The following is a 19,988-nucleotide window of genomic DNA, read 5'->3' on the forward strand; positions in this document are numbered from 1 at the left end:
CCATTCCAGGCCAGCAAGGTGCTGATCCATGAACTCACTTGCCAATATGGATACGAAATGATGGGAAAAGGCAAAGAAGCTCACAGCCATTACAGACAGGTAATTCCTTGCCCAGACAATGACAGACCTGTCTCCCATCAGACTCTCTGTTTAACAACAGATTAACCAAATTGTTTTGAGTTTTTCTTGTGCTGAAAGGATGTTGCCCAAAGCAGCTGAAAGGACAGCCCACATATCCAATACTAGCAGCTCTTTTTGATCTGCTTTTCCTTTGACATTACTGGGGTACCCTCCCACCATTACCCTGCAATGTAAATTCACTTTTTAATGCAGTTGGCTTGGATTTGGGAGGAAGGTAAAGTGCCAGCCACCTAAAAGGACAGCCAGAAGAGTTGCCACCTAAAAGACCAGCTGGCAACGAAGTGATTAAACCTGACAAAAAAGGAGTTGAGAGTAGTTGTATTATTTTGGGGTGGTGGGGTTGCAGGGAGAGGTGGTGTTGGTATAAACAAAGAGCTCTGGACTCAGTAAAAACAGCAAATTCAACCAAGCACCAAAACTGGTGCCAGTTCTAGATAAACTTTGGTCCTCCTCTTGCAGTTTTCATCCAGAATTGTCCCAGTCAGCACTAGGAATTGCCGATGGGTGCATCTCATTAATAAAAACAGGCTAGAAGATACTTGTGATATGTTTCCTATGTGGTTGCCTCAAACAAGGATGTATCTCACACCCAGAGTCCAACTTAGCTGAGCCAGTTCCAAAAGTTGGCTTGGTATCTACACTCCTAAATAGGAGCTGGGGAAGCCATTAGCCTGAGCAACAGGAGGAAACTTACTCTTCATTCAGAAGTGTTTGGTTTTGGCTTTGAAAATTATAGATGGGGGGGGGGCGGGGGGTGGCATTCTTTGAGTTGCAGTTCTGGCTGCAGCTTTCAGTGGTCACAGTCATCTCTATATAAATACCTGTGATGAAGGACCTGGTTAATTTTCTGAGCACAGAGCTCTCCCATACTGAGATGTGTACTTCAAGAAGAGGAGAAACAGATACATGTGGCATGTGTTTCTGAGCTAGAAAACATGAAAAGTTATGCACAACAAGGAAGCACAGTACAATTGCTGAGAGGTAGCTGGGAGGGCTCTTTCCTTTCAATCTGTCTATCAAGAGAAAAGACGCTTGAAGACTGCACCCATCCTGAAACCATAATTTTCTCTTGCAGAGTAATAAGCAAATAGGTTTTAGCCTGTTGCCTGCAGGGAAATGGTTTTGTAATGGAAGGAGCACTCTGATTGAAATCAACAAACAGGAGAATGGCTGTGTTTGTTTTTCCAAGTACTGGAGGTGAAGGTGCAACCACGCTGGGATTTCTTTCACATCCTCTCCACTTGACACAGGGCGGGGGACAGGCACAGACACATGCAGAGCTGCACATCTATGTGGAGGGAGCATGTAACTGTAATAACAAAAGCTTTGGACTCTGCCTCCCCCCCCCCAGTGTGTGCCATGCCCTTCCTGTAAGTGGAGTGGGAGATGTGGGGCTCCTGGCATGCCTGATGCTCTCCCTCAGGCTGTACTTGCTTGAATGTTTTAAGCCAGCACTTGCCACCAACACGGGAGCTGCCTTGGTGTCTCACTGCCTCTGGCTACTTGCTTCTATTCCTCAGCTCTTGTGCAATCACACCGAAGTGGACTGGTGAGTGCAGCTGGACCACAACCAACCAAGGCTTATCAAAAGGATGCTTTTTTTTGAATCTACCTCCGTTCCCCACTCCAGTTCACTCTCTTGCACTAGGAATGAACCTCATGTGCTTCTTTTGGCAGTGACACAGACTTATGCAGACAGGTGTTCACGGCTCCCTGGCCTGGGGCAAGGGATGACTTGGGTGGGCCGGGGCCATGCTGGACCCAGGGCATCCCTACCTGCCTGTGTGGGTGGTGGGAGAAGAGAGTGGCAAGCAAGCTAAACTAATCTACCAGAAACAGTGATGCTGGTGGAAGTATCATGTTTAAAAGCATACATATGCACTTTACCACAGCTAATTTCACAAGGGGCAGGTATTTTTGCTTATTGATTGTGAATCCAGAACCACCAGTATAGTTCTGTCTGTGCTACATATGTTTTGTTGGTATGTCTGAAGGATGTGTGCCCAGCACAGGCACAGACTCAGCATTAATTTGGAAAAAGAGAGTTATCTAGCCAGATAGAGGCTTTTTTTCCTCCCTTCAGCTGCATTCCAAAGACAGACCATTATTTGGAGATATCTTGTGTGTTTAGTCAGTGCACAGGGAGCATTTGCAAATGCAAAGGCAGCAGTGAGTATATGCTTTAATCCTGTCTTATACAGAGCATTCCCCTTTTTCATATATCCCTAGCATTTAAACCATTATCTCAAAGGCAGGCCTACAGCTGGAATGAATACTTTAAGATAACTAGCCCTCTTCATGTCTTGGCCACTGGATGCCCCTATGGACTTCTGTTTTTAATGTATATTTTCTGTTGGCCCTCTTTGCTTCTAGCAGATAGAGAGCAAGGTATTTCTCTGTGTGTTCTTGTATGTGCTAGGACAGGTACTCTTGTGCCTATACAAGTAGTTGTAAGCAGATGCAGATATAGATATGCCCATACAGACCCACATTACTAGTCACGTTTACATCTGTCTATATACATGCCTATCCTGCCATGCAATCAACATATACACAGGTTTGCTGCAACAAGCCAGTTGTTTTGTTTCTCTCCTGAACTGCCAAATGCTGCAAGCCACAGGCTAGCTATTGTGGACCCCGATTCCCAGGTTTCTTCTGCAGTTGTCGAGTAAGCAGCACTGCAAGTTTCCTAACAACTGGGATGAAGTTTTGTGTAAATCACCTTCTAGGCGTTAGACTTTTCCCAGCAAAAGAGGGGGGCGGGTGTTTGGAGGAGGGAGAGTTGCTCTCTTTGATGTGGGGATTAGTTCACATGTCAGCACTACCCCCCTTTTTTTAATATGCTGTGATTTATAGAAAGGCAGCTATGAGAGATAGCCAAGGGGACACCCACGTGGGACTTACTGACAGACACCACCTCCCAGAAAATACCTACAACTAAAGCAGCTGGCATCAACAGAAAGACTCCAATTGCAAAAAAATGAAAGCATCGTAAAAAAGCCCTGTTTTGCCTAACAAATGCTTTTTAAAAATTAGGATATGCTTTAATGCTTGTTAAGCAGAAACTGGTTTTCCCAGCAGCAGAGGGGGAGTCTTACTGCACATCCATAGTAAAGAAATTATCAACACTTTTTCCTTTAAAAAAGTCCACATTTGTTTTGTATTTTCCCCTTAGAGCACACATCACTAGTGAGAACGAGTGTGGCTCCAAAAATGATTATGCTCACTTGAAATATATTTAGCAATGGGACTGCTCCAGTCAGAGTTTCCACATTCTCCTGCATGAATATTTTATCAGTGCTTTAGAAAAACTTCACTTTTTGGTTGAAAGTTACGTGGTTGTTCTGCAATGCAATCTTATGTGTATTAGTGTTGAAGGAAAGTTTCCTGATGCTTTTCATGGGAACTGGATAAGGCTCTGACTTATTAGGCTAGAAGTCATATTCAGAGTAGCTTTGCTTTAGCATATCTGAATTATTTAGGCTTACTGCTTTGTGGAGTGGATGGATGAGGGGCTGGCAAAGGAGACAGTGATAGATACAGTAAGAAAGATTTAACTAGTTTTATAGTCCATATTAGTATTTTTTTCAATTTTTTGTCTGTTTTGGCCTTTTTCTAGTATTTTTATTTTTCCAGTTATCTTTTAATGAAACTTTCAGACAGTTTAGTAAAGCAAACCTTTTTTTTTTTTAATTAAAAAACAAAGTTTAATTTCCAGACTTATCAGCTCTTTGAGCTGATTCCTTGTCTGGCTACTCTTGTGTTGAAGGCAGTGGGGGCCACAAGGCTGTGGCAGCCCAGACTTCAGATTGAGCTGCTATAAAACTACCCCAAATAAGCAGTTTTATCATGTTGTTATCACAGAGGTAACATGGGGTCTTTCTCAGGTATTTCTTTTAACTCCTCTCCTATCCACATACCTGAAGTCTGCATTCACCTTTGATGCTGCTTTACTGTGGTCCTTCTAGCACATCAGCAGCATCTCAGTGACTGCTTGGGCCCCTTACCTTGAGGGACAGACAAAAGCCAAACCACTTCTTTGCCACTATGTTTCCAATGGTCTCCCGTGATTCCCCCCACTATTCTTTTAAGCCTAAAGAGGTTATTGTGTCACCCCTCAGCAACCCATAAATGCCACTGACAACCAAAGCGTGACACACGACGGGACGCGCCCCACAAGTAGGTTTTGTACCCAGGGCGGTGCAGTAAAGCGGTCATGTTCAAGAGTGGCCTCACAGTGTGACTTCTCCCACCCCACCCGGGGCTGCTCCATGTGCTCTGACCCAAATGCTAATCAAACTACTTAAACCCACAGTGAAAGCACAGACAAAAGCTCTTCTGGCCTTTCCACAAGCCAAGTGGCGCCCTGGCCCAGGGCTCCTCCGAAGGTGTGTTGTGGCAGCACTCTAGCACAAATTGGCCAGGCTCTGCAGAGCATGGCAGAGAGGCATAAAGGTTTGCCTCTCAGGTGTCTGTGTATGCACTGCCTTGGCTTGCTGCTGCTCTTTTGTGCCACTGTAAAGTGACTGCAAATACAACACTTCTCAGAAACATGCACAGAGTAATGTATTATATGCACATGCACCCTCTCCCTCAAAACAAGTAACAGTATAGTAACTCAGAGGGATGCTCCCTTTCAACCCAGACTGATGCGGGGTTGGGGACGGTATGTGGAGAGAGACGGGTGACTTGGTGGACCGGAAATGATAACCCTTTCCACAGCCTGGGAAACACACCACATGTGTTTCTGGCAAAGAAGAGTATTTAAGAGACACAGCACATGCTGCACTACTTATTCTTCTTCACAGATGGCTCACTGGGGCCAAAAATCAAAACCATTTCCTACTTATTTGTTCAAATTGTCAAAATATTTGATGGAATGAATGTCAAGCAGTATCTTGAAGACAATACTTTATAGAAAGAAAGACAATTTGGAGATCAATCTGCACTCCCATTTCACTGCACTTTCCAAAAATGGAAAATCCTCCTTGCTGGTCTCCTGGCTGTCATGTGGCAGGGTGGGCAATGCTAGCTGATCACAGGCACAGACATCACCGTCTTGTATTTTTTTCTACACACATATTACCATTTGGGTGCTCAGGTCTGTCTCCATTCTCAATGGTAGCTTGAATCTCTCCTGAAGGTTTAAATAAGTTTTTCCTTTAAGTAAACAGAGAGCACTGGCTGATTAAACCCCAGTATTTATGCACCTATTTTGCTAATGCTTTTCAGTGAGAAAAGTAACTCCTATATTATGCTCTCATCTGGGAGAAGCAGGATTTCTCAACTCCTGTTTGTATTGAGTTGGGAATATACAATTTAAGCAAAACTTGTTAAATTACATATATACTAAAGAGTTAGACAAGTAATTTTTCAGTAGTTACATTTGAGTGTGAGATTAGAACTCAGATTTTATGATTTTGGTAGCTTACAGTTAAGAATTAAAGAATGTAACATAATGTAAAGCAATAATCAAACAGCCAGTTAGTCAAGCAGAACAGGCTTACACTTTTGCATGCATGAGAAAAGCAGAGAATTTGAAAAATATGTTGATTTGGGGGCTTTTTTGTTTGTTTTTGAAAGTTATGTTGGTAATGACGGAACTTAAGTCAGACCAATATAAATAGACAGCAACTTTGCCATGGTCTTTTTACTTAAAGCCATAAAAATGTAAGTATAGGTTGGAGTTCATAACCAGCTGGACCCCTCACCTCTCAAAAAAAAAAAAAACAACAAACCCAAGACTGAAACCAAACACTCGGTTTGATTATCCAGCTGTTTGGCTCAAAGGTGCAATTGGCTCGTCTTTCTGTGGGCTGTATGAAACCCAGATGAAATGAACACTGAACCCTGACCGCCAGACACAATTCCCGTGCTTCCCAAAGCTGAGCTGCAAGTTATGAATCATACACCATCATGTGTGAAATCCTATGTGAAAACATCAGGTGGAGAACAAGAACTCTTTCTGCAGGAGATACCTGCATTCCCTCACATAACAGTGATAGCAAGGAAACAACTGTAACTGTCCCTATATATCAGAAACAGCCCTTGAATATTTCTGTTTTTCATCTACATTTAATAAAAGATCCATTTGAGATTCTCCAAAAGCATGTTTTTTCTCTGATGTCTCACAGGTAGGAGGGACGCAAAAGAGAACATGTCATCCCTTTCACAGTTTGTGTGATGTAGTAAATACCTGCACTATCATCTTAGAATTTGGCAATGGAAGGCTTTAGGGAAAGGACTGTATTTTCTTTTTGACTTCCTAGTAATAGACATATTGCCAATATTCAGTGAAGGTTAAAATTATAGTGTACCATAGCTGTGTACCCTGTATATGGGCTTTGGGAAATGATTTCCATACCCTGATGAAGCAATTCACCATTAGTATGGAAGCTGGGCTAGAGAAAGCGAGGCAACCGCAATATGCCTTTGGTTGGAAAGTTCTTTTTTTGCTTCAGGTCTAAATGGCAGCCTTGTCAGACATAAACCTGGCTCCACTGCTTTTATTTACAGCTTAGGAGGGAGCTCAAAGACTCTGGAAATACTGCAGCTAAATAGTCACCTTCTTAGCACCCTGCCTGGTGCAAAGCTTCCCTGGTACCTGATTAGGAAAACACTGCAGGGGATTCACAGGAACAGGGGCTGGGGTCAGGAGAAAGAGTTAAACCTTTGCGTGTAACTTTTCATGTGATCAGGCTTGCAGTCCAGTGACTATGGGCTCCATTGGCAGGCAGTGGCTTGTGGAGTCCTGGGAATTATTATATGGGATTGAGAGAGAATGCCAGTAATGCACAGAAGGCTCAAGGGGGAGGATGAAAGGCAAATGCCACTCAATGAATGAATTCAGAAATATGCATGCAACTTCTGAATGACTCCTTTCCCTTCGCTGAACCTGCACACCAGTTTCTACAGCCACCAGTGAAAGCGTCATGATACTGTCCCATGGTCTGAGAAGGTCTGTGCCAACCTTCTCGGCTCTGCCAACCCACCTGCTGCCGCATGGACAAAGGTCCTTGTCAAGACATCAGGGAGCCTCCTAAATGCAGCCGCCTTCAGCAGGAAAGTGGGGTGCAGCTCTTCTGAATGCGGCAGCTCCCACTGGTGGTGGCAATGCTGTGGGGCCGTGGCACAAGCCACAGCCAAGTGCAAGGGGGAAAAATTCAGGATTGTTGCTTCAGCAGTCTGAACCAAGCAGTGCCAGAACAGCCTGTCAGCTAGGGGCAGAGCTCAGGCGGTTCCACATCCATCATAACCAGGGTGGTTTGGGACTCACCTGTCCCATGGCTGGCCTCCCCAGGTGGCTGCAGTTCAGATGGGGTGTGCAGGCATGGGCTTCAAAAGTGCACTTAGGAAGTGTGACTTGCTGCCTCCCCACGATGTGTAATCTTGGAAAGATGGGAGCAGGGCCATCTAGAAACGGTGACCCTGCAGCTCTTCGCTTGGCAGGGTAGAACCATCTTTTATTATCCTTCGGGGCTATGGCTGCAAACAAAAAATGCTTTCATTTCAGTTTGGCGGCGGCTCCAGTTGTGTGTGCTCTGGCTGCTTCCTTAATTACAGTGGTTGTTGACAACTTCTGATAGAGACCCTCTCTTTGAACAGTCCCCCAACTCCCCCACTTTTTTTGCAGTCTGAACACATAATAAACTGGGACAACATTCTGTAAAATAAGCTCACTGTAATGCAGTGATTCCCATGCCACAGTTATGCTGTGTTCCTCTCTTCTGTCCTCTCAATTTGTGCTCCCGCTGTTTATTTCCTCTTTCTGGCTATAAGACATTTTATTTATTAGTGCTGGATTTCCTGTTGCCTGCAGCTGCCCATACTTTACTCTCCCCAGCTCACTTTGTCATTGGAGTAAGTCTCGCTCTCGTCAAGTTTGGCTGGTGATTGTATTAAGGAACACTTGACAAAGAGGGGGACTTGCACGTCACCCTGGGCATACAAAAAAACCCCTAAATAAACCAAAATCTGCTATGGGGACCCCTCAGAGGCATAGAAGGGGTCCCTTTTTCATGACTTACTGATGCAGAGATTATACTTTTTTGGATGGCAGGAACACTTCTTGTTTTGCTTGCGTGCACTGCATCACATGGAGGAAGTCAGCTCTTTGACTGTAAATAGTCTGCAGGTCTGACTGATGAGGGGCTAGAGGTTTGTAATTATTTCTATTTCAGACTATGGGCCACATCATGGTAGAAACATTGTGTAGATTTTGCACACTTGAGGTTCATGAATGACTTCCCTGACCTTTTGTGGACATGCAACATCCTCGTAGTAAACACAAAGATTGCTTATACAGAAAGTGAGATCATGAAGGGGAAAAAAATGTTTTGCTGCCTTGAACGTGATTTCCTTGCTGGAAGGAAGGAGGCAGCACAAGCTCTTAACGTTCTATCACCAGCAAGGCCAGTTGGAAAAGCTCACTCATCTGCTCTGGGGGGAAGTACTTCATCTAAATTCTCTGTTGCCCAGTTGCTATCTGGTACTATTTCAAATGGCAGAGAAAAAGGTTGAAGCAGCATGTAATGCTGCTCTTATTAATATTCTCTCTTTTGTGTTTTATGTGCGAGGGACTGCCCTAATTTTATCATCTTCTCCTTCTGTTTGGTAGGGATTTGGAGCCTGAAAACTGAGTAATTAGAGTTAGGGGTGAAGTGAAACCCAAGGCATGGAGGCAGCTGAGGTGTGTTTTACAGCGATGCAGCCATAGTCCTGTCAGGATGTGATCTTTTCAGCTGCTGTTCACAGTGGGCAGTTGCTGGCGGAGAAGCGCTGCAGGTGCAGCACCATTTAGACACTTCTTCCTTTGTGTCAGATGTTCGAGAGCTGCCCAGAGACATTAAATAGGGAACTGTCTTATGACATCTTCCAGGTAAAATGGAAATGGGAGATCCTGAGCATTTGAATTATGAAAGATCCCACTGTGTTACCTGTGAGCCAGTGTTTTAACCCCAGTGTCCTGGCCAAATTCCAGCTCTGCTAATTACATCCTGCCTATGTGAAAATTCCCCTGCATTTGTACACTGCTTTCTTCCTCGCTTGTTTTCAGCAGCTGTGTGGAGTTGCCAGGTGCGGCGAACTGCTTGCCATGTTCCACCTCAGGCCTGGCTCCCTTTCAGCAAGGAATGAAATGAGCACTGTGCACAGCATTTGCAGTGAGTCCAGATCCTCTGCAGGGATGGGTGTTACAGAAGCAGCATACCCAAGGACCGGTTCTGGGGCCTCACCACAGAAGGTAATAGTGTGAAGAGGCCAAAGGCTTTAGTGCTGAGGTACACCATAGGGTCACAGGAGAGACAAGAGGAGGCTGCTGCACTGTGATCTGATTTTTCTCCCAGCTTCTCTCACCTACAAGGGCTGGAATAGCTGGTACACACTGATCTGGTTTTGAAGGCTGACTGACTTCAGGTTTGTTTGCTCAGTGGGAGAAGCTTTCAGTTCTGCTTACACTGGTCACCATCAACATATACCCAGTTTTTGCACGTCTGGCTATTGATGAGTGTGGACAAAGGAAGCTAGGGAAAAGAAATAATTCAAAAACTTTGAATCTATAGATTTGTTTCCTTCTCTTCCACTTCATGACTCATATGCACATTGTTTTTGGCTCAGTCCTGTCGGGAACAGCTCTCTTCAACTGACCATTAATCCCCCCAGTAAAAACCTCTCATACCACTGGAGAGGAACTGGCTGATGGATTATCCCTCTTTTCTGAAGAAGTGAAAGAGATGGCTGCAGCAGTAGTTACAGGGTTCTGATAATAACAAGCAGTAAGAAATGCAGGTCACATATAGAAGGATAATGAAATCACATATATTCAATACAGGAGTGACTTATTGGCTCATCTGTCCAATTTTCTTGTCAGTCAAGTTCTCTCTTTGATAATGGCATTTTTACCATAGACCTGCCTGAATATTATATGGAAGCACGTAAAAAAATGTTTGAGGATGCTCCTGACAGAACACCAACTCCACTGGCTGTGGAGGAGAGCATGCCCAAGGCATACAGAGCAGTGACTTGATTGTTTTTCCCTCACCTCACATCCCTCTCTGATTTTTTCAACATTTTAATTCCATGGGACAGGAGTTGTGAGCAATCTCTCTGTTTCAAGAGGGAAAAGCAAAGGTTGTCTCAAGGTGTGATGCCAGCATGTTTTCACCATATCCCAGAAGGGGAAGTACAGCAAGCCCGGAAAAGGGAGGGAATGTGTGTTTTCTGTGGTATAAGCTAGAAAGCTGTGACTCAAAGACCCAAGTCCTCTTACCACGCTGCCCACGTGACTTCAGCAAGGCACAACTATTTTAGTCTCATTAGCCCTGTCTTTAAACTGTACTTGCTTCACAGGGATGAGAAGGGGATTAAACTTTAATTCATTAATGTTTGTAAAACATTTTAGAAATTGGATGGAAATTTCCCAGGTAGCGCAGAGAGCATTATCTCCCTCTCCAACTGCCAATGGTTCTGCAACATAAGAGAAATGAGTGAAAACATTTTGGTGTTTATAACAATGAAACCCACCAGCTTTCCCCCCTCTATCTTTTAATGTTTTTTTAAAATAGGGAGAGTCAGCAATGAGAAATTTCAGTCTAAACAGAGTGCAGTTGCTCCCTGGAGACTTTAATACATCTCAGTGGAATTTTCCCTGCTTTCAGTCTTTTGTGCTTCCAAAAGGTCCTGGAACCAGGCATGTGACTGTAAGAGCAAAAACACTTCTCTGTCTGAGTGTTCTACCAAATATTTACAAGATACCCAGATAAAATGGCTACAAGCAAGTTCAGCAGGGTTTGAGTGGCCAGTAGTGCAACACCCTCAGGAAAATCTGAATCTTAGTTAAAACAAAATTAAAATTACATGTTACAAAGGTTTCTTCAAAACCCAAAACTGGTAACACTGAAGCTGGAAAATTGCTCTTCCCAAGGTGAAATGTATTAGCTTTTAAAAGTAGCTTATTGAAATGGAGTAGCTTCCTTGTTGTGATGGAAACTTCCTTGTTAAAGGAGAGCCCAAAGCTGCATGAGCAGGTGCGTAAGTAGATAGCTGCAGATATGCTGTCTCCATTCCATCCTGCTTGGTGGCTGGGAGTGATGCAACATCAGCTTCCACGTCTCTTGCAGTGCCTCAGTAAGGGTGTGCAGTACTTTTTAACAGGGGCCATGTGTTCCCCAGGAACTTTCTCATCACCCAAAGACTGCCTAGCAAACAGCAAAAGCCTGTAAGGTAAGGAAGTAGTTCTGTGGTTTGCAGGCATGTTGTGCCAGAGAGCATGGTGTTGAGTGGGTATATCACATTCCCTATCATGTACCAGCCTCTGGGAAAGCTGAATGGTATAATGGACTGTTGAAAACCACATTGAAAGCAATGGGACCTTCAAACATTGGAATTTAGCAAAAGCCACCTGGTTCGTTAACACCTGAGGCTCTACCAATGGTTAGTTAACACCTGAGGCTCTACCAACTGAACTGGCTCTGCCCAATCAGAACCTCTATGTACCATAAAAGGGGATAAAGTCTCTGTGATGCATATGAGAAATGCGTTAGATTAGACAGTTGAGATTAGTCCTGCCTCAAGCAAAGACAAACCATTCTGGGGGATTGTTTTTGCTCAAGGACCTGGGTGCACTTGGTGGGTGATGCAGAGGAACAGGGAAACACGATGCGTATCTCGAGGGGATTTGATTTTTGGGTGAGAACAGTCTGTAATGTTTAATTGCATAAGTAATACTGGTTGCTGAATGACACTGCTACTGTATGTCATAACTACCACTGACAGTGAGGATGGACTGCTTCAAATACACCAGTCAGGAGCTCCTGGTGCAACCAACAGCACACCAGTCTTCCTGACCTGGAAGACATCTAGGATGGATAGAACTCACAGTCATGGACTAAGTGAACTCAACAGACATCCTGGCAGGGGGGATGGCTATTAACTATTGAAATAATCCATGCAACTGTACCCAAGCACAGGTATTATTTCATTCTGTACAGGTTACTCTGCTTTTCAAGCAGTTGCTCAGGGAGGCTTTCCCTGTGACAGCAGAGGACAGAACCAACCTCTCGGGCCAATGGCGCTTGTGCATTGGGAGTTGGCACTAACTGAACCCATGGCTTTTCCTTAGGCTTGAGAGCTGGGAACAGCCTGATCCTGGTCACAGTACAGCCAGTGATGCCTTCAATGGCCTTGAGCAACTCATACTTTCTCTAAGTCTGTAAAGTGATTAAATAGTTCTGTGGTTTGCAGTCATGGTGTGAATACTTTAAAAGTGCTTTGAAGACAGAGGAAGGTAAGCAGCTGTAATACACAGCGATCTTCCTACCATTCAGATTGCTACCTGTTCTCCTTCCATTCTGAACTGTCAGAGCCCAGCTATTAGCAACTCTTTTATCATCTCAGGTGATTTTCAAGTGAGTTACAGGAATAAGTGCTCTCTGTGCTATCATTTCTTAATCACACCAATGAGCGGGTTTATCATTCTCTTAAAGAAAAGAAATGTACATTTCACTATGTTATGAGCTGTGGACACTCATGTGCTTAACTATTGGTTTCTCCAAATTGATGAGGTGAATTAGGAAGGGACGTGTGGCCTATCCTTCTTCAGTAGCATGTGTGTTGTTCAGAGGCTTTTATTATTAAGTCACTTAAGTCAACTTGAACAAAATACAGGTTTTTCATAAGCTCAGAGCAAAGTGCGGCCCCATACATAGAAAGAACAGTATTTGGTTTTAAAGTTAGTCTTCAAAGAGACAAAAGAAGAAGAATGCTTCAACAGATTTTTGAAAAACAATGTCGTCATTTATTCTTTTCTTTGGGGAGTTTCCATTGGTCTTTCTATAGATTGGATGTATTGCTTGAAGTCTCTCCAGTAGTGCTAGGTAAAGTAGCACTAAGTAAAGTATCTTTCAAGGCAGTGTTCCTCACTCGTATGGGCTGCAGGGCAGGATTGGTTCCTTCCCAAATTAAATTTGTTCGATCCTTTCCGTCTGAAACACACAATAAAGACAGACACCTCAACCCCAATATTTACAGTTCAAATACATTTTCTAGAGTTAAACAGTGCACAGCTTATACCAATATATTTTACAACTAATAGCAAATTTCTTTGGATTCAGAGGAAATATTATGCTTCCACTCCTTATGCTTTATTAATACCTAGGCTGAAAGCAGAGCCTGCTTCCTAACCAGTATGAGCTGCTCCTCTTCTAATCTTAGTCCCATGTCCATGTCAGGCTGAGTGCTTTGGGATGAAGCTCTCTATGTGAATACAAGATATTATCATATTACTGTGATTAGACACCATATGTAATAAATGGACTGTTGTTTGTGAGAGGAAATAATAAAAAAACAAAGTGAAAGCCTGATCAACCTGTAAGTTGATGAAAGGAACGCAAACTGAAGAAACACACACAGTTATCAGGACCAAAATATCCAAGCAAGGCAATATCCATCGCAAGGCATCCCAGGCCTATTCAAATATGTACTTATTTTTCAGTCTCTACAGATGACCCAGTGAGACAAGCTCCATTGTAGCACACAGACCCCTCAGGTACCTGAAGGACTCTGCAGAACAGCCAGTTCATACCTGGGCTGATTCCTATTGTTCTGTAGCAGAGCTTTGAAGAAAGTCAATAAAGCTGAAAGAAGGAGAGTGAAAAGCAGGGTATTTCATGGCAACAGGCCATGACGTTATTAATATTAACAGAGGTGATATTGTAAAAGAAACACAAGGCTTACTACATAAGTTGTCAAAGGAAAATGTGTCTCAGTCATCCTCCTCCTCTGCTCACTTGCTTGTTTCTGTTAAACCATGATGTTTAAAAAAATCACAGGAGTTCTGGAAGTCTGTTTAACACCACTGCTTTTTGAACAGCATCACCCAGGAATTCCTGGCCAAATGAGTCTCAGATTTTGTAAAGCAGCTGACCATAGTTTTCCACTACAACAGTACCATAGCTTTTTTTCTGGTTTACAGTAAGGTCCATTTTCCACCAAACAGGATTTATATAGGAAGTTTAGTTGCACTTTTAGTGGAAGTATGATACTACTACCCATCCATTCTCACAAATTAAAAAGCATAACATAGGTTGGCAGGTTTTTTCTGCACTGTTTTTCTAGAATAACTATTAGTCACTAACAGGTATTGAACAGTTCCCATTGATTTTGTGTGGAATAGCATTACCCAGTTGTATCCTCATGTGAAGTTGGTTGATGCTATGTAAAACTGCTTAGATTTCTATACAAGCTCTGATTCAATCTTTTTATCTTCTCTGAGTGATTCAACTGGTGGAACTGGCCTCAAGGATTACAGATGAACACATGTAACCCTTTCATGGGGCTAGAAGCCATTGCAAAGTTATTTGTACTGTATGTATGCAAATCAGCTTCAGTTCCAGGTAGTCTGGGAGAAGTTTGAGGGGAATTTCCCTGCTTTATGTAATCTACTGTTACTTCTTAGCTTCCTCTATTCACATGGCCAGGAGATATAAGCTTGACACTGCTGGTAATTTCTCAAACTCAATTTGAAAGCAAAGACAATGTACTTAGTGACCTAAAAGCAGTTCTGTAGCTTTTGGTAAATCCTCAGATGCTGGTTGGATGATATCTGGAATGAAGGCCTGAAAGAGCAGTAGGGGAATAACTCAGAGGGTAAGAACTTTACTTCTGGCATACTTTGTGAATGGTCGGAAGCCAAGAAGATCTGTGTGCTATCCCCTCAGACATAACTCTGGCCTACCCACAGCACTAATTTCTCATTTCTCAATCCATACAGAGTGCTACACCTTGCATGTGCCCATCAGGGCACTATCAGTTTAGTCTCTGATCAGTGTGAGGTAGTTACAAGTCCCCTGCAGACCAGACTGCGAGCACACAGATGTGACTGCCTTCACCTTTCCACGTGGAGGTGAGGAACAACACTTGTCTTACCATGTGCTTAAGCATATCCTGTCCCACTAAAGATAGTCACTGAAATGACAGGCTGGACAGGCAGGTAGGAGAAACACCCTGTCTGCTAGAAACTCAAGGAGAGCTCTGTGCTGCTAAGGCCAGACTGCTTCTGATATCCAGGTAAGCCTGTTCAGGGCTCGGCTCCCTACCCAGTATATCATGGTGTACACATTGTGGTGTTATTATTCCAAATTGGAAGATTTATAATTCAGCAACTACCCAGATTCTGAGAAACGTGCTTACCAAAACCCGCAGCTAAGGGAAATACAACATGTGAAGTAAGCATGGTGGCATTGAGAAGGAAGGAAATCTCTCTGCAGTGCACTGATAAAGTGTGCTTGATATATACTGTGTTCAAGCTGGACAATCTGCAACTTGGAAAACACAGGCTAGCTGAAGGAAATTCAGCTTGGAGGCCCTAGGGACTGAATCAGTCTGTTAAAATGCTTTGTTGGTTTTATTTATCACTACTTAATTAGGATGCTTGACCAACACACTGGAAAGATAGCAACTGTTGAATATTCAACAAGCTGACCTTTCAGTTACAATATTACAATTCTGAATAAAGTTCATGGAAAGTTTGTCCTTCCTACGTACTCCAACAAAGCCAAAGGGAATGAGACTGGGCCAAAAAAAGAAAAAAAAAAAAGAGTAGAAAAAAAGTAGGGCAGTACTGTGGAGACCTGCTTAAAAATCCAAGTCTTGCCATAGACTCATTGAATGATCTTGGGCAAGTTGTTTCCTGCCCTGTGCTTCAATTTTTCCCATCTGTAAAAAGAGTACAACAATGCTGACCTTCCTTGTAAATCGTTGAGATGAATAGCTAGAAAAGCAGTAATACATTATTAATTACTTATTATTATTTCTGAGGAAGAAAAAGCAAAGAGAAGAAGCCATCAATCTTTCAAGGTTTTCTTGATCCTCATAAAAAATAAAAAAAGCATGACCTTGCGTGAATTTCACACAACAGAAACTTTTGATAAGTCACCTTTAAAAAGAAATAGTGGGTATACAATTAAAAGAAAGTTTTAAGTGAGCAGACACTCAGGAAAATGCTCCAGATGGTAAAATGAGTTAGGCTGCAGAGCAGGCTCCCACAGGAAGCCGTGAAACCCCCATTGTTTGAGACATTTGAAACTGAGTTCTTCAAAGTGCTGGTATATATAATACAAGGAGTCATTCTGCCCTGCCTCAAAGTATAGCAGCACTGGGATGGCCTGAGAGAACTTCACTTACCATTTCTCCAATTTTAAGAGGATTCTCAATGCTTTGACTATGGAGAGCTGTAGACTCTCTTTTTATCAATATAATACCTGAGGAACATCTGCCAGGGAGTAACTACACTGTTTTTGCAGGAGATGGATTCACCAATCCTTAACAGATCTTTCACATTCTTACTTCTAATGTCTGAACTTTATATGACCAACAGGGGAAAAAAAGCCCCCCATTCTCTGAGAATTACAGTGTGCATCCTACTATTTATTTCCTGTATTACAATCTAAAGAGAAACTGGGTGGCTAGATTTTTACGAGCAGTGGTTTGCAGAAGAAATGCCATGATTTTAATGGGAACCAAACGAGCAATCATTACGTAAACAGCATTATGAGACACAGAACTGATGCTGAGATGGTAAATGCTTGGGTCAAACTTCTCAAAATGGGAACTGGCAGTGGCATGCTGGAACACTGGGGTTTCTTCACACTCAAGATACTACTGCAAACATTTCCCACTGCTGCTAATGCTGGTTCAGCTCCTCTGCAGGTAGCTGTGGAGGGTATCTGACTGCTTCTGCTGTTACTAGCTTAAAATCTTATTACCTTTGGGCCAGTTTTTATTGCTAGAACTTGGTTAACTGGTTGGAGCAGGTAGAGCAAGAAAACTTTTTGAAAGAAGCTAGAATTAGAGTTTTAAAACCTTCATTTCCTCTTGGTTTCATACCTGCTAGTATACAAAAATATGACGTTAATTGATTCAGTTGGTATATTAGCACTAGTGATCCTGTCTTACTCTATTCACCTGGGCAGGACAGCCATGGAGTGCTCCTGATCCCCTCTCAGCCCCTTGGGCAGGGGTGTTGTGCCTGGAGCAGCAGGGCTGTGCACCCCAGCACGCTTTGCCTGCTGCCTCTGCAGAGGAGGGCTGGCACTGCCTGCATGCTGCCCTGTTCCTGGCCAGAGATGCAGCAATTTCCTCAGGAATGAATCATGGACAAAAAACCAAACAACAGCTATTTAAGAAGTTTTCTTCTCCCCCTGCACTGTCCTGACCAGTATCATATTCCTGACAGTTTATTCCTCAAGAATTTAGTCATCTAAGGTTTCAGTGACTCATGTGATGAACCTTCCACCCATTTCCTGGAAAGTGTCTTGCAAGGTCCTCTACACCTCTTGTCATTTTCCTTGAGGGTCTCAGTTCTCACTACATTTTCATACAGTTCAGCTTTCCTTCATTTTTGGGGCAGAGGGGGGAGGCAAAAATACCTTGAGTGGACCTAAATTTGCAGTGTAACCAGAAAGCAGAGTGGTGAAAAACATTCGGAAAACAAAGACAGGCACTGAACCAGAGAATCTTTTTGGAAGTAGTTGCCTCTTAGGCTGAAATCTGGTTAGAAGAAAAGGAGCTGCTCTATAAAGTGCTGTGTGGTCCAATACAGTCATGAATTTACCAGGGCTGTACCCTGTAAAATGAAAATGAGAAAGATTTGAGGGCTCTCTCAGATCATTGCCTGGGTAGGTGTGACTCACCCTGGGTAAATGCCACTGATGACAAGTACCCTGACAAAAAATATTGAATGAATTGGGCTGGATGGGAACCAAAGTAATCATTTTACATACTTGCATCAATCTGAAAGACACTTCTGTGTAGAAAACAACTGCTTCCTTTTCCTGATGAAAGTTCAAAAGCTGCTCATAGACAGCTTGAAGGATACTTCAGCAAGCTCTGATCCCAGTGGGGTTGTGCTATGCTGACAGCAGACAGCTGCCCGGACATCAGTGATGCCCAGACCATATCTCCTACCCCATACAGGAGTGCTACCTGTGCATGTTTATGTTACAGTTAAAACGGGAAGTGTGGGTTTAGCATTTTTGTTAAAATATTCAGAAACATCTGAGAGTGTGAGCCCATCAACCTCATTACCAAAGGGTGAAACGGCTCAGCAGCAGTGCCAGTGCATGCTTATAGACCTACCCCTTCCACACCTAAGTCAGCAGAGTAAGCAACCTGATGTACACTAACATGAGTAGAGATAGTTAAGGAATTTGCAGATCTGTGTGCTGAAAGGACCAGCACGTCCAGCATTCTTATAGGATTATTTCAGTGCTCAGTTATACCAGTGTAAATGGTATGTATACTGGTGTGTGTGCATACACACACACACACACACGTCAATATATATATGCTGACATGCATCAGAAGCCTGTTCCCTTTAAAGGGATATAGTGTCAGACCAGAGTTGGCCCGACATTCTTCTTATTAAACAAAAATAAACTCCTACAAGCCCTGATTCCAACAGAAATGTTTCCATGATTTATTTTAAGAAGGGAACATTCCCCTGCAGTGTTCACCACAACCCAAACATTGCAGCACTGTGCAAGAGCATGAGAATCGGAGAGGACACTTAAGAATCTATTTTCACTGCTCCAGAAGAGAAATAAAACCAGAAAAAGCAGTGACAAATAAATTTTATTTTAGTGGCAGCTGCAGTGTTATCTATAGGATGGCTAAGGAGAGCAGACTTGAAGTATGCAGGCTTTTCCAGTGATTCCTACAGGACATGTGACTAAGTGTGTGATGGGGACTTGTGGGAGCCATCTACACTGTAAGGAAGAGATTTATTTTTCTTTGGTTGATCCTTCCTGCTCCTCACACTTTGCCTTTCACATCTGAGAATCTGAACAGCAGACTAGAAGAAATTGCGTCACTGTTTTCAAAGCTAGGAAATAATTTGAAGCTTGGGCAAGCTATCCAGAGAACAAATTCTTCATTTGTGGAAGAGCTCTTAGATGCTTGAAAGTAACGGGAAGAATACTTCCTCTAAATATCTGGAGCCCTCTGTTCTACAGAAAGGGGCCCCAACCCTCAGTGCTACTGCTTGTTTCTTTGCTCAAATTTGCAAAAAGCAACAAGCATTAGAACTAAAAAAGGGCATATGTTGAGGAAGCACATAGTTTCGTGACACAACTATTGACTGCATTCACACACACATGCATGCAGACATGTACACACAGCACACAGCTCCTTAGTCCGAAAGGTCTGTGTACTGAGGAGAGAGAAAAAAAAGTGAGTGAAGCTTGCCCAAAAGGGACTATAAAGACTGATCTTATGGCAGATTAGTGACTTCACCAGAAAGTTTTTGGAAGCCATAAACAGGAAATGGTTAAGTAAAAGCAGGTGGAGCATGCTGATTGCAGGAAAAATGCAGGAAATTGCTGAGCGTCTGAATGGATGCAAAAAAAATGCTCTTCTGCACAGGCCTTGGCAGCCACTGTACACCTACTCTGCTTTCTCCTGGTCCTCCCTCACTATCCTTATCTCCCCAGGCTGCAAAGTCTCAAAGTCTGCAAACACCTTTTGCTTGAGTAATCTGCTCTCCTTCAATTTTGGAACCAGTTCAGGAGAGTTGGGAGGTTCTGCTTGGAAGGTGAAAGACAAGAGGGGACTCACCTACTTTGACAAGGGTGAGTCAGAAGCACCCAGCAGTACCCACTGCCTGTCAGGGGCTTCAGGTCTGAGGAGCCAGAACAGCATCTTGGCTACTACCACAAATGTTGGGTTCCCAAATGTATTTAGCATAATAGTTAATCAGAGGAACATTACTCCTATTGCCCCTTCTATTCAAGGGGACTCCCAAAGCGCTAAGCTGCAGAGATCATTCTCCATCTCTACTGAAACACAGTCCCTTC

The 19,988-nt window shown here is 43.2% G+C and overlaps 1 long non-coding RNA gene across 4 annotated transcripts in view; it reads right to left on the bottom strand.

The window, feature by feature from the left end:
* Window positions 1–12,911: 12,911 nt before the first annotated feature.
* The window catches only part of LOC108505066, a 64,769-nt gene continuing 57,692 nt past the window's right edge, over window positions 12,912–19,988 (bottom strand). For 3 of the 4 annotated variants that reach the window (XR_001877377.1, XR_001877374.1, XR_001877375.1), the window contains exon 2: window positions 12,912–13,121. This is a non-coding gene — a long non-coding RNA (uncharacterized LOC108505066). Of the gene's footprint in view, window positions 13,122–13,872; window positions 14,601–19,988 lie in introns of those variants that run through there. The other variant, XR_001877376.1, reaches the window with a different exon arrangement.

The sequence above is a fragment of the Lepidothrix coronata genome, unplaced genomic scaffold, assembly GCF_001604755.1.
Source record: "Lepidothrix coronata isolate B3197 unplaced genomic scaffold, Lepidothrix_coronata-1.0 Scaffold182, whole genome shotgun sequence".
Taxonomy (NCBI): domain Eukaryota; kingdom Metazoa; phylum Chordata; class Aves; order Passeriformes; family Pipridae; genus Lepidothrix; species Lepidothrix coronata.